Below are 12,577 nucleotides of genomic sequence, written 5' to 3'. Positions count from 1 at the left end.
ATTTTTCTCTGGAAAAACTTTTCTACGCCCTTCATCTGAATTTCTATTTCTTCCTTGTCTTTCTTTGAATTTATACCCCTTTTGCGTATGTACATTATAAGAAAATAATAGTATAGTTATATATATACAGGGTGTTCCATCAAGACCACCCAAATTCTGCACAGCCAGATTCCTCGCTTGGAATACATAAAAAATGCCCAAAGAACTGTACCTGTACGACCCATCGTTTGCGAGAAAAATGCGAAAGAAAAGTATGACGTTATATCCGGTGCAAGAAAAAAAAATTATTGGAAACATGAACATTGGTATTTGCATATGTTTACATAGGAAGATTTTCAAAATATCCACCGATATCGAGGCATGAATGCGCGCGCCGTGAAATAACGTCAAGCTGTCGTTTGAATCGTATTTAAAGTAGAATTCCTTAATACAACTCCTTATATGAAGGCGTCTTAATTTAAAGGGCACTTGATATGACGTCATACTTTTCTTTCGCATTTTTCTCGAAAATGCCCTTTCTTTGGTCATTTTTTACGTATTCCAAGCGAGAAATCTGGCTCTGCAGAGTTTGGGCGGTCCTGATGGTGTCGGTGGTAACTATCGACCGCCTAATACTTACGCATGATTTCTAGTGAACAACTAATATGGAAAAGTGTTTTCACTTTTTTGATCTGACCCATAATTAATGAGTAATAAAGCTTTTAAAACTGGTGACGTCACTTCAAAAATCCTTCCAAATTCACCAATCGTACACCAAACGTATAACTTGGCGTTTGTGGAAATGCTTGTGGCATGAGCGGATCCAGAGCTCGTTGTTGGAAGGAGTGATTTTTTACAAAATAATAATAAATAAATAAAATGAGTTATACACAGTGAATAGGGTGACCATGTATCCTTCATTTTGTCCCCTTTTTTCCGGAATAGTCCCAATTTTTTGTTTCTTTCTCAGTCCCGAATTTTTTGAAAAAATTTTCCTCGTTTTTCCTACTTTTTGGTCGAAGTTCTCTTGAATTTGTTATTTAATCGAAAACGTTTATACACGTTATTTCCAACGGATTGATTGAATGCAATATTGTCACATAAAAGTTTCAAAAATTCCATGAATTATCGCGTTTTCCTTGAGGTGAGTGATTGCCCCAAAAATCTGCGCCTGGCTTATGTATGTATTACTATTGAAATTCAACTTTCACTTCATCCCAAAAACTAGAGCCGATCTGATAAAACCAATATCAGATTCGGAATCAGTGCCCCAAAAGCAACCTAAAATCACTGAAATTGTTTTTAGAGCAAAATCAGTATATATTGAGTAGTGTAATCAATAGAAAAAAAATCCGAAACCAAAAATTACTTTAAGTCAATTCATAACATAACAAGTTTGATTAAAAGTTTCCGAGAATCGTTGTTATTATTTTACTGTTTCCACCAGTCACACATTCGTCAAGCTATAATTTTTGCATCCTTCATTGAAGCCTTTTACGCGTAAGGGGCCGTTCAAGTATTACGTAAGCAAATTTTTTAGCCATTTTTGACACCCCCCCCCCCCTTGTCAGCAAAATTTCGTCATCAGCTCTGCCCCTCTGAATCCTAACTCATATTTTCATAAAGGGTAGTTGATGACGTAAGCATTATCCAAATCCCCCTCCCCCCCCCCTTGTCATAAAAAGTCAGCAAATCGGAAACCCCTTCCCCCCCCCCCCCCATCGATGATGACATAACACTTGAACGGCCCCTAACAGTTTCGATGAAAGTTAAAAAAAATTCAAAGACAAATATTGCCGTTTTATATTGATCAACATGTAATCTGATTAAAACGACAACGTAAAATAACGATCACGCAGTAAAGCCAGGTTTTCCTAGGAGTAGAATTTCTGCGTCGTGTGCAGCGCGAAAATGCTGATTGGTTGAAAACCTGAAATTCAGGTTTTTTTTTCAGGTATTTTGACCAATCAGTGTTTTCACGCTGCACGCGCTGTAGAAACCTGCTCCTAGGAAAACCCGGCTTAAGCACGTGCGCGCTGTATCTCTCAAAAAAATTGATTTGATATTGAAGGTAAACAAATCGCCGCATTTTGGCAAAAAAGCCAAATTGCCCCATTTTGGCTAAAAGAATTTCAAACAGATCTCATTTGGCTCTAACACTTTACAAATCTGATGATATATAAATTTATTTATTTATACTATAATGTTGGCCGAGGCCTAAACATGAGAATGTTGTTGATGTTGACAGAAAAAAAAGTTTTACATTTTTCGAAAATATAAATGGCGTGGGTGAATCAACGGCAGTGGAGGGGAGTAATAAGTTCCAGTTAGTAATGGTATGCGTAGGGTGACCATACGTCCCGTATTTCCCGGGATAGTCCCGGTATTTTCTCTTTTTTTGGCCGTCCCGACTTTTTGGCAAAAGTGTCCCGGTTTCTCCCGTATTTCACACGAAGCCTACTTGAATTTTTATTCTTTATTAAAGTCGAAGATTGAAATTATTTTTCAACTCAAATTATTTTATGATAGTTACAACTATATATGGGATATTAATCTCCCACATTTGCCTTGGTAAACGTTTTTTTTCCGTGGAATACATTTTAATCCATTGCAATTTGCATTAATGCATCATTTCCCGCCATTGTGATTTTTCCGTAATTTCAACAATATTTGGCAACTTTGTTTGGTTTTGGCGTCGTTTTTGGCGATAATTGGCGAAGCCCCGTATTTTCCCGTATTTGGAATCCCGATGTCCCGTATTTCTCTCGAGGAAATATGGTCACCCTAGGTATGCGGAAAGAAGCTGAATTTAAAGCAATCGTTGGAAGCGGGTTTATGACTGTTTGAGTGACCATATAAGTGGATGAGTGACCAAGTGAGTGTGAAATCAACTTTAGGGGTGAATTAATGACCGTACAAATTACTAAATGAGTGACAGAATGACTGACCACGTCAGCGACAGAATCTGTGTGTCCAATTGAGTGATTACTGATTGACCATATGAGTAGCCGCGTAAATGACCGTATGAGTGACAGAGTGATTGACCATGTGAGTTACCGAGCGATTGATCAGTGAGTGTCTGCAAAGATAATTCCCCTCTTCATCCTCCCTCTTATAGGTGGTTATGTAGTACTTTAACGGACACTAAGAATTTGGAATTTACTGTGAGGCATAAAATAATTGTTCCCAAATTTACGTTGCAGCGAAATTTTTCAACAGAAGCTGGAGTATAACAGTCCTGAAGAAAAGCATCAAAATCCCCCAAGCTACCCCCCCCCCACCATCACGCTTAATACGTACGCCAATGCATTTGTGACAGCAATAGACATATTATGCTTTGTGCAAATTTCTGCCGCATACCCACCTAAAATTTACACATGGGGCGAAATGTCGGGTGTGAAATGAGATATCCGGTCCAACTCACGTAGTCACTCACTTGGTTACTCATACGGTCACTCACTTGATGATTAATACGGTCACTCACTTGATCATTCACTTTGTTACTCCGGCGGGCATTTCTACGGTCAGTCATACGGGCAGGGTAGGTGAAATGCCAATCGGTAAATGTCCAACTTACGTGATCATTCATGCAGTCACTCATACAATCATTCATATGTTCACTCATACAATCATTCATGTGTTCACTCATACAATCATTCATATGTTCACTCATACAATCATTCATATGTTCACTCATACAATCATTCATATGTTCACTATATGGTCATTCATGGCATTGCTCATGCGGTCAGGGCAGGTGATATGTCAAGAAGTATATGTTCAACTCACTTGATCACTCATACGGTCACTTACTTGGTCATTCTTACCATCAATCATCTGTTCATTCATACGGTCATTCATACGATCGCTCGTAAAGTCAGGGCAGGTGAAATGTGAAGGGAGTAGGTTTCCAGTTTACTTGATCACTCATAGGGTCACTCAGACGATCAGGGTAGGCAAACTGTCATCGGGGACTAAATGTCCAACTTACTTGATTATTCATACTGTCACTCACGCCATCATTAACATGTTTACTCGTACGGTCATTCATACGGTCAGGGCAGGTTACTTATCATGAGTAAATGTCCAGCTCACTTGGTTACTCATACTGTCACTCACTTAGTCACTTGTACCATCATTCATATTTTCTCTCATACGGTTAGGGCAGGCGAAATATCGGGGGGGTTGGGTAAATATCCAACTCACTTGATCACAGATTGAGTCACTCAATTGGACACTCACCGGGTCGCTCATATGGTCAAGGAAGGCGAAATGTCAGGAGTGAAATTTTCGGGGCGAAATTTCCTTGGGCCAAATGTAACGGGGATGAAATGTCGGTGGCGAAATATCGGGGGCAAAGATTCCGTGAACAGTGGGTGATGTGACTGACGGCGTACCGTTACCACAAATCGAAAATGGAAAACTTGTGTGTGTGCGGGCAGCTGTTTCTCTCTTTCCTATCCTCTTCTCTTCTTAGCAACACGAACGGGAAGGGGGGGGGGGGGGTAATATTTTTGTGTATTCACCTTTGCTCGTGTTGCAAGTGCACAAGTAATCCCCATATCTTCCACGCTCATGGTCTGAAGACACGATTTTTAACTTGTACCCAAATACGTAACGATAAAGAAAAATAAATTGCGTATTTGAATGTTTGCACGATCGTGCTCATTGGCGCAGTGGAACCTCCCCGTTAACCCACTCTTTTTTGATTTCCGGTGCCGTGGAATAGGACTTTAATGTGTTTCACTCCCCGTTGGCGGACAGTAAAAACTGGAAAAATAATTTTTTTCCAAACTCTTAATTTATTAATTTGTGGTCATAAACCGAGAATTTGACATGTTCGACTAAAATTATGTTTAATCCCAAGTTCGTATATTGGTAAATATGATAAATCGTAAATTAACTGACTATAACTATATGGGCCATTATGGTGAACTCGAATAGTAATGCTAATTTTGGTTTTTCTTGTTGATAAACATATGAAGAAAGCCAACATTAAAAGACTGACAATGTGTTATGAATGTTTTTTTATTGTCTTCTTCACACTTATTTTTATTTTATTGCAAAATATGTGCAGTGCGCATATCATGTACGGATAAAAAAAATTAATTGGTTTAATGAAGAGAACAAAGGTTATAAATTTTGCCAAATTTATCAGACTTTATAACTTTATTTTTGAATTATGCATAATCGCCGGTAAAAGCGATAAATGTAGTGGAATTTAATTAAACTTTCTTTACATATATATATATACTAGGGGGGCTCTGCCCTCCTGCCACCTTTGGCGGCCAACCCCCCCCCCCTACTTCTCTTCACAACATATCTTGTTTATTTCGTCCCACTTCATCAGCGTGCTATGGAAAGGGACGTGTGAAAGCACCAGCTTACTGAAGAAGCGAATTTTAATAAAAATAATAATAAAGCAACACAAAACAAATGAGATTCATCAAGTAACCCCAGAAAACTTATGGGCTAACTATAGGCTAACTCATGGGGGGTCCCCAGATTCAATTCGCTGAATTTTAGGGGGCCTCACACTGGATATATCTTGGACTACAGATGTGTTGCAAATTTTACAATGTTAAACAACAAAAATCAATGAGATACATCCAGGGGCACCGAATTAGAACCTGTCAACATTTCCATGGAGCCCTGACCTGGAAGCTTGTCGGACACCCCCCTGTGAGGGGCCACGAAAAATTTTCATTTTTATCAATTTTACAACGAATAAAATCCAGGGCCCCACATCCTGTAGCGGGGACACAATACGCAGATTTTTAGTGGGGAATCCAGACTGGATTTATCTCAGTCTTCCGCTGTTGCAAATTCTATAATGTTAAACAACAAAAAAAGAATCAGATTCATCCAGGGCCCCAAAATGAAACCTGTAAACATGGGGGCCCCCGACTTGGAAGCTTGGCAGTCATCCCCCGCTGCGAGTGCCATCAAAAATTTTTATTTGTATTCGTTTTACCAACGAATAAAAGCTAGGGCCCCCAATCACTTGCCCGTTGTATTCGCATACTTTCAGTGAGCCCCCATACTGGCTTTATCTCGGGCTTCCGCTGTTGCAAATTCTACAACAGAAAAGAATGAGATTCATCCAGGGCCCCCAAAATGAAACCTGTAAACATGGGGCCCCCAACTTGGAAGCTTGTCGGTCATCCCCCGGTGCGAGTGGCATGAAAAATTTTCATTTGTATTAGTTTTACCAACTAATAAAATTCAGAGCCCCAACCAATTACCCGGGACACCAATTCGCATACTTTTAGTGGGGCCCCAGACAGGCTTTATCTCGGGCTTCCGCTGTTGCAAATTCTACAACAGAAAAGAATGAGATTCATCCAGGGCCCCCAAAATGAAACCTGTAAACATGGGGCCCCCAACTTGGAAGCTTGTCGGTCATCCCCCGGTGCGAGTGGCATGAAAAATTTTCATTTGTATTAGTTTTACCAACTAATAAAATTCAGAGCCCCAACCAATTACCCGGGACACCAATTCGCATACTTTTAGTGGGGCCCCAGACAGGCTTTATCTCGGGCTTCCGCTGTTGCAAATTCTACAACTGAAAAAAATGAGATTCATCCGGGGCCCCCAAAATGAAACCTGTAAACATGGGGTCCCCGACTTGGAAGCTTGTTGGTCATCCCCCGGTGCGAGTTCCATGAAAAATTTTCATTTGTATTCGTTTCACCAACGAATAAAATCCAGGCCCACCCACGCAACTACCCGTGACCGAATTCACAAATTTTATGCCCCCCCCCCCAGACTGGATATATCTTTTGCTTCCTTTGTTAAATGAAAACTTTTAACTTATACGTGCAATGCCCCCCCGGGTACCCGACCCTGTTTGTTGGGAGCACTGCTGTTGTATGTATAATATACATATCTCTCGGCATGACCACCCTCCCTCGCCAAGGACAGGGGCCACAACGATTCTTATCACTTTTTGATTTTTCACACTATAAATTAACCACAGAGGGGCCCCAGAAAAGCTGGTTTGGGGGCTCGTCATCTAAATTCCAGCCTAAGGGCTGGAAGGATGTAGGAGCCTCTCGGTACATGCACCTAACATGGTCCCGATGGGTCACATAGGTCCCGATATGCGCTACAGTTAAATGAATAATTGACCCAAAATCGTAACCGACTTCCGTAACACAAAAACGTAACAGATTTCCGTCACCCATTTCCGTAACATAAAATCGTCACTAATTTCGGTTGCTTAGAAACAGTCCCTTTTCGAGTTTGTGATTTTATATTATAGAGTAGATATACAGGGTGATTATAAAAAAAACTATCCCGACATATGGGCCCCTAACTATCATACCATTCACAGAAACTGAATGAAATTTAGGCATAAGGTATTTTGATGTATGCGCTCAAGAATGATATGGAAAACAACAGTGTCACTCTAACAGTTACGGTTACAGTGATAAAATTTCGAAAATATCAAATGGCAATTTCCACATGACCTTGTGGAGGACTAATCAGGCTGGGATCTCAGCCGAAGAAACGGTGTGACGAATGAAACGAACATTAATGTCTGGTGCACGGCCTTTTTACTTTTTCCTTGCCTAGCTCCGGGGATTTTCGTGCTACAGGTGCTATTCCAACGCTATTTAGTGTTTTTCAGTATGGAGATCGCATTATAATACAAAAAACTTGGTGTTGCCATTTGATGTTTTCGAAATTTTCTCACTGTAACCGTAACTGTTTGAGTGACACTGTTGTTTTCCATATCATTCTTGAGCGCATACATCAAAATACCTTATGCCAAAATTTCATTCAGTTTCTGTGAATGGTCGAAACGAAAGAAGGAAAAAGATGGAATAAAAAAAATAAGAGATGAAGACGAGAAACTGAAAGAAAGGAGGAAACGGAAAACGAAAGAACAAAGAAAGATAGAAAAGGAAAGAATGAAAATGAGAAAAACGAAAAAGAAGATGGGAAAACGAAAGAGAAAGAAGATGGGAAAACGAAAGAGAAAGAAGATGGAAAACGAAAGAGAAAGAAAGCAGGTGGAGAAACGAAGGATAAAGAAAGAAGGTAGAAAAATATGGAAAGGAGATGAAAGAAGGCAAGAGAATGAACGGAGATGGAAAAATGAAAGAGAACGGAAGAAAATGGGGAGGAAAAAGGTAGAAAGAAACAGAAAATGGGGAGGAAAAAGGTAGAAAGAAACAGAAAATGGGGAGGAAAAAGGTAGAAAGAAACAGAAAATGAGAAGGGGGTAAAAAGGAAAAAAAAGGGGGGGGGGAAGAGATTGGACGGAAATTGACTGATAAAATGGAGAAAAAGGAAGAAATGAAGGAAGAGGAAAAAGAAATGACTGAGAAAAAGAAATGAAGAGAGGAAAAATGGATAAGAACGAAAAAAGAAACCTGGGGATTCGGGTATTGTTATAACTTTCATAAGGAACGGAACGGACCAACATTATAATTTGGACAAAATTCATTTGTAGTTATTGAGAGAGACTTCGGATGTTATCAATTTTTTTTTTCTATTTTGCGCACTCTGAAGCTAATTAGCTTAAAAACCTTAAGGTTTAACCATACTTAATTTTTTACAAAAAGTTATGATTATCAGGCTGCAAGACTGTGTAGGAGGCTAGAAGATGTTCTCCCTGTTGATAAACATTCCCATACTCGAAGCCATTATCAGTCCGTAGGATGGAACTGTGATCCACGTACGTGTGGAGCTGTTTTTGCGACAGCCTATAATGAAGGCAAATGTATGATGGAAAAAAAGTCCTCTACTTCACAGTTCTTGATCACTTTCTTTCAGTTGACCAGATTCAAATTTCTTTTGCCTGGAGACTCAAGGGATTTATGAAACGTGTCGTGTATATTAAAAAACATATCGTAATTTGTAATATACATTGGACCAGTGTTTCTTAAACTTTTTTAGTCCATGGTCCCCTTGCCCATATTTTTTTCCCGTCGCCCCCTCCAAGAGAGAGACTCTTTCTACTTAATGAATTTAACTGAAAGTAGATAAAGTAAAAAGTAAATTAAAAGTAAAAAGAATATATCCTTTTATAAATAGCCTTTTCATAAACATTCTGTGTTATAACATGCAAAATGTTTATAAAAGATTGATCTCTGGATTCCGGGCCACTTGCTGATCCAGAGATGAGGGGAAGCGATAAGGTGTGATCTTTCCCAAGAGTCAAATTATATCGGAAAAATTAATGTGTCCTAAAAAATACAGGATGATTCAATGAAACTGCACAATAAGTTGCTCTTCCCATCATATCACTCAGAATTCGACCCTGTCCTGGGGGAGCTAGATTTCAGTGAGCTTCCTTCTAATCGTAAGGGTTCTATGCAGAGCAGCCTCAATATCATGGGAAGGGGGGTAAAACGATGTTTCGCGGCTGTATACTTAACTGGAAATGAGGGCTTACTCATTTACGTATGTACTTGCAAAGATCAAAGTACCAGATCTCAACATGTAGGCTTCCTATGGGTATGGGACCCACAGAGTCATGCTCTGACAAATGGACATGGTCTCTTCTTTGAAACAGCTCTGCTAGATTCTGAAGTAGGGATACACCTTTTTCCCACCATATTTCATTCTTTACTTCTTCGGTCTTTCTCCCCCCCCCCCCCCAGGTACCTATCACTTGATTTTCGGCTGTGGCAATGATAGAATATCCCAAGAACACAAGGAAGGCCCATATGGTCCCAGATTGAGAACCACTGTACCCCACACAGTTCCATTGTAATGCCTCACAATGGCTGACCAACAACAATGCAGTATGTGAAGAATTTTAGCTTAAATAGAAAGAGACAGCGGTCCCGTTTTAGAATAAAATAAAAATAGAAACTATTGGACATAGTGCAACCAATTACATGGAAAATAGAAAAACAGTGCTGTTCCCCCCCCCCCTTTTACTAATACCCGTTAACTATACGTCCCATTCAACCAAACGGGATGTATGGACACTGTGCTTGCGAAGTGGACTTTTTTTGTGTGTACGTGTGAATATAGTTGTAATTCGTCGTTATCAGAAACTCCTGAGTCCCGATGTGATCACATTAAGCAGCGTGGACTGTTTTATGAATAAAAAAGAGGGAGTGAATGAGAAAGGAAGAAGAAATAAACAAGACAGAAAGAAGAAATCAGACAGGAAAGAAAGAGTAGAAGAAATCCAGGAGAATGGAAAAGTTGCAAAGGAAAGAAGGGCGAAAAATAAGAAAGAAATGAGAGAAAGAAAACATTTATAAGGAAAAAAAAGTGAGGATTAAAAAGAAATAAAGCAAAACCCAAACAAAGAAGGGGAGGGGGGAAGAGGAAAAAAAGAAATAAGGGAAAAAAGGAAGAAAGGTAAGAGATGGAAAAGTAAGAAAGAAGCGAGTAGTGTATGTGAAGAAAAGAAAAAAAAGGAAGGAAAAATTATGCTAAGAAAAAATTAGATGTATAAAATTAAATTATAAAGCGTTAGGAAAGGGACAAGACAATAGGAAAAAAAGACAAAAAATTAAAATACAGGGGAAATAAACTGAAAAAGGATAAAAATATTAAAGGAAAAAAGAGGATAAGCAAAAAAACAAGAAATGATCGAAATGAACAAACAGAAAAATGAAAGGGGAAAAAACAGACAAAAAAGAAATTAATGGATTTGTGAAGAAATTATCATTTTATATGATTCCACCACATTAGCCAACATGCCGCCAAACTCAAGGGACACTAGATTTTAGAATGTTGAGGTCTGATCCATTCCCCAGCATGCAGTACCACAAGGGAAGGGGCCCTCAAAAAAAGGAGAATGTATTGAAATTTCCGGAAATTACCATGTAGGGCCTCAGAAAAATCAGACGGCCCTGCTGGCAAAAACGAGGTTTAATAACCATCACAGTATACATTCAGTCAAGTAAATAGGTTTTTATAATAAAGATATTTAAGAATTTTCCAGAATCTGATTTAAACTTCCTGGCATGCTGGCTTCTCTCAATATTACTGGCTAAAGCAAGGGGAATACGGTACCTAATTTAATTATTGAGTCAGTCACGTGTATCCGAAAAATTTCAAGGGAATCTCTGCAAAAAAAATTTTCATCTTCCTGGACTTTTTACTGAGTCAATCAATCGTCGATAACATTTTTTTCGTTTGAGCTGATCTTGAACTTGGCCTGCTCTATGCTTGGTCCTTTAATGTTATTTATTTATTATTGATAATGTTAACCAACGTTCAAGTTTCAGATATGTCTTTTGAAAAAGTGAATAGTCAATGAAAAAATTTGTGATCTATAACTTTGAGGAAAAATGAAATATTTTAAATTGATTGATGTTAGTTCAACTTATTTGCCTATTTATTGCCCCTAATTGAAAAGATAGATGGTAGCAGGTTCCGAAGTGAAACAGTAATGAAGTACTGTATAATTGTGCATTTATACAGGGTGCATAGCAAACGGGAGTATGGCATTTTACTGGCGAACCGTTGATCGTAGAGGGGTATACTTCAAATTAGAAAGAAAAAGCTCCAAAATAATGTGTTGTACTCAAATATGAAATTCACATTTCAAGGGGTTGTATAGTTATTAAAATAAAAAAATAACTTTTCCTAGTGTCCCCGTGTGCCCCAAATCCCCACACAAGGAAGTTGTTGCCCTGTCTCAACTGATACCAACAAAAAAAATCTATGCTTCTAAGCACAATATCACTGAAATATTTGAATTCGAAAAAGATGGAAAGTTGGGAATAAAACAGCGTTAAATGTAAGTAAAACTGTTTTACCATACAACTGCATGAAAATGTAGGTATACAAATACGTCGCTAGAAAATTTCGCAGCAAAGTATAAATAAAAGGCAGAGAGAAATCTATCTTTAAGCTATGTGTGTGTAGGCAGCATAATGCAGAGAATCTTCATTTTAAAATCTAGGAAATGAGGAGAGCGATTATTGGATCTTCAATAAATAAATAAATTCATCCTCACACACACACACACACACACACACACTCTCTCTCTCTCTCTCAAAATCACATTTGTGATACTTGATTGAATAAGAATTTTCTTGAAATTATTTTTAGTAATTTCATGTAGAATTTTAATGCATTATATCTTAAGGGCGGCAAAATTTATTCTCCTCAGGCAGCAGAATTTCCAGGATCATCCCAGAGTTCAGGTATTTCATAATAACTAGTTATTTCATTAAATAACTGATCAAGTCAGTTAAAGTGTGTAATAGAACAATAATTCCTCATTTTAAGTAGTTATTTTATGAAATAACTAATAATAGTGAAAGTGTAAAATAAACAATTTGGCTGAATTATACAGCATACAAAATGTTAATTTAGTTATTAAGTGAATTCAATTATTAAAGTGAAAGGTACAAGAAATGTTCACCTTTTACACCTACTGAAAGCTAAATGTAAATGTGTTTCTTTTTATGCTTTAATGGAGTGCAGATCGTTATGTTATTCTATGAAATAGCTGGTTATAGAATACAAATGAGTTTCATGCTTTTACTGACTCAATCAGTTATTCCATGAAATAACTAGGTATTACATAGAATAACAGATTTCATACTTTAATGTCAGTTTTTAAGACAAAACTTCACAGAATCTTTGGCGTCATCATAACCAAATTTGACTG

Source organism: Pholcus phalangioides, unplaced genomic scaffold (genome assembly GCF_987345545.1).
Source record: "Pholcus phalangioides strain wild (caught in Gottingen) unplaced genomic scaffold, Ppha-v1.0 ptg000010l_1, whole genome shotgun sequence".
NCBI lineage: Eukaryota > Metazoa > Arthropoda > Arachnida > Araneae > Pholcidae > Pholcus > Pholcus phalangioides.
Note: the sequence above shows the minus strand (reverse complement) of the source record.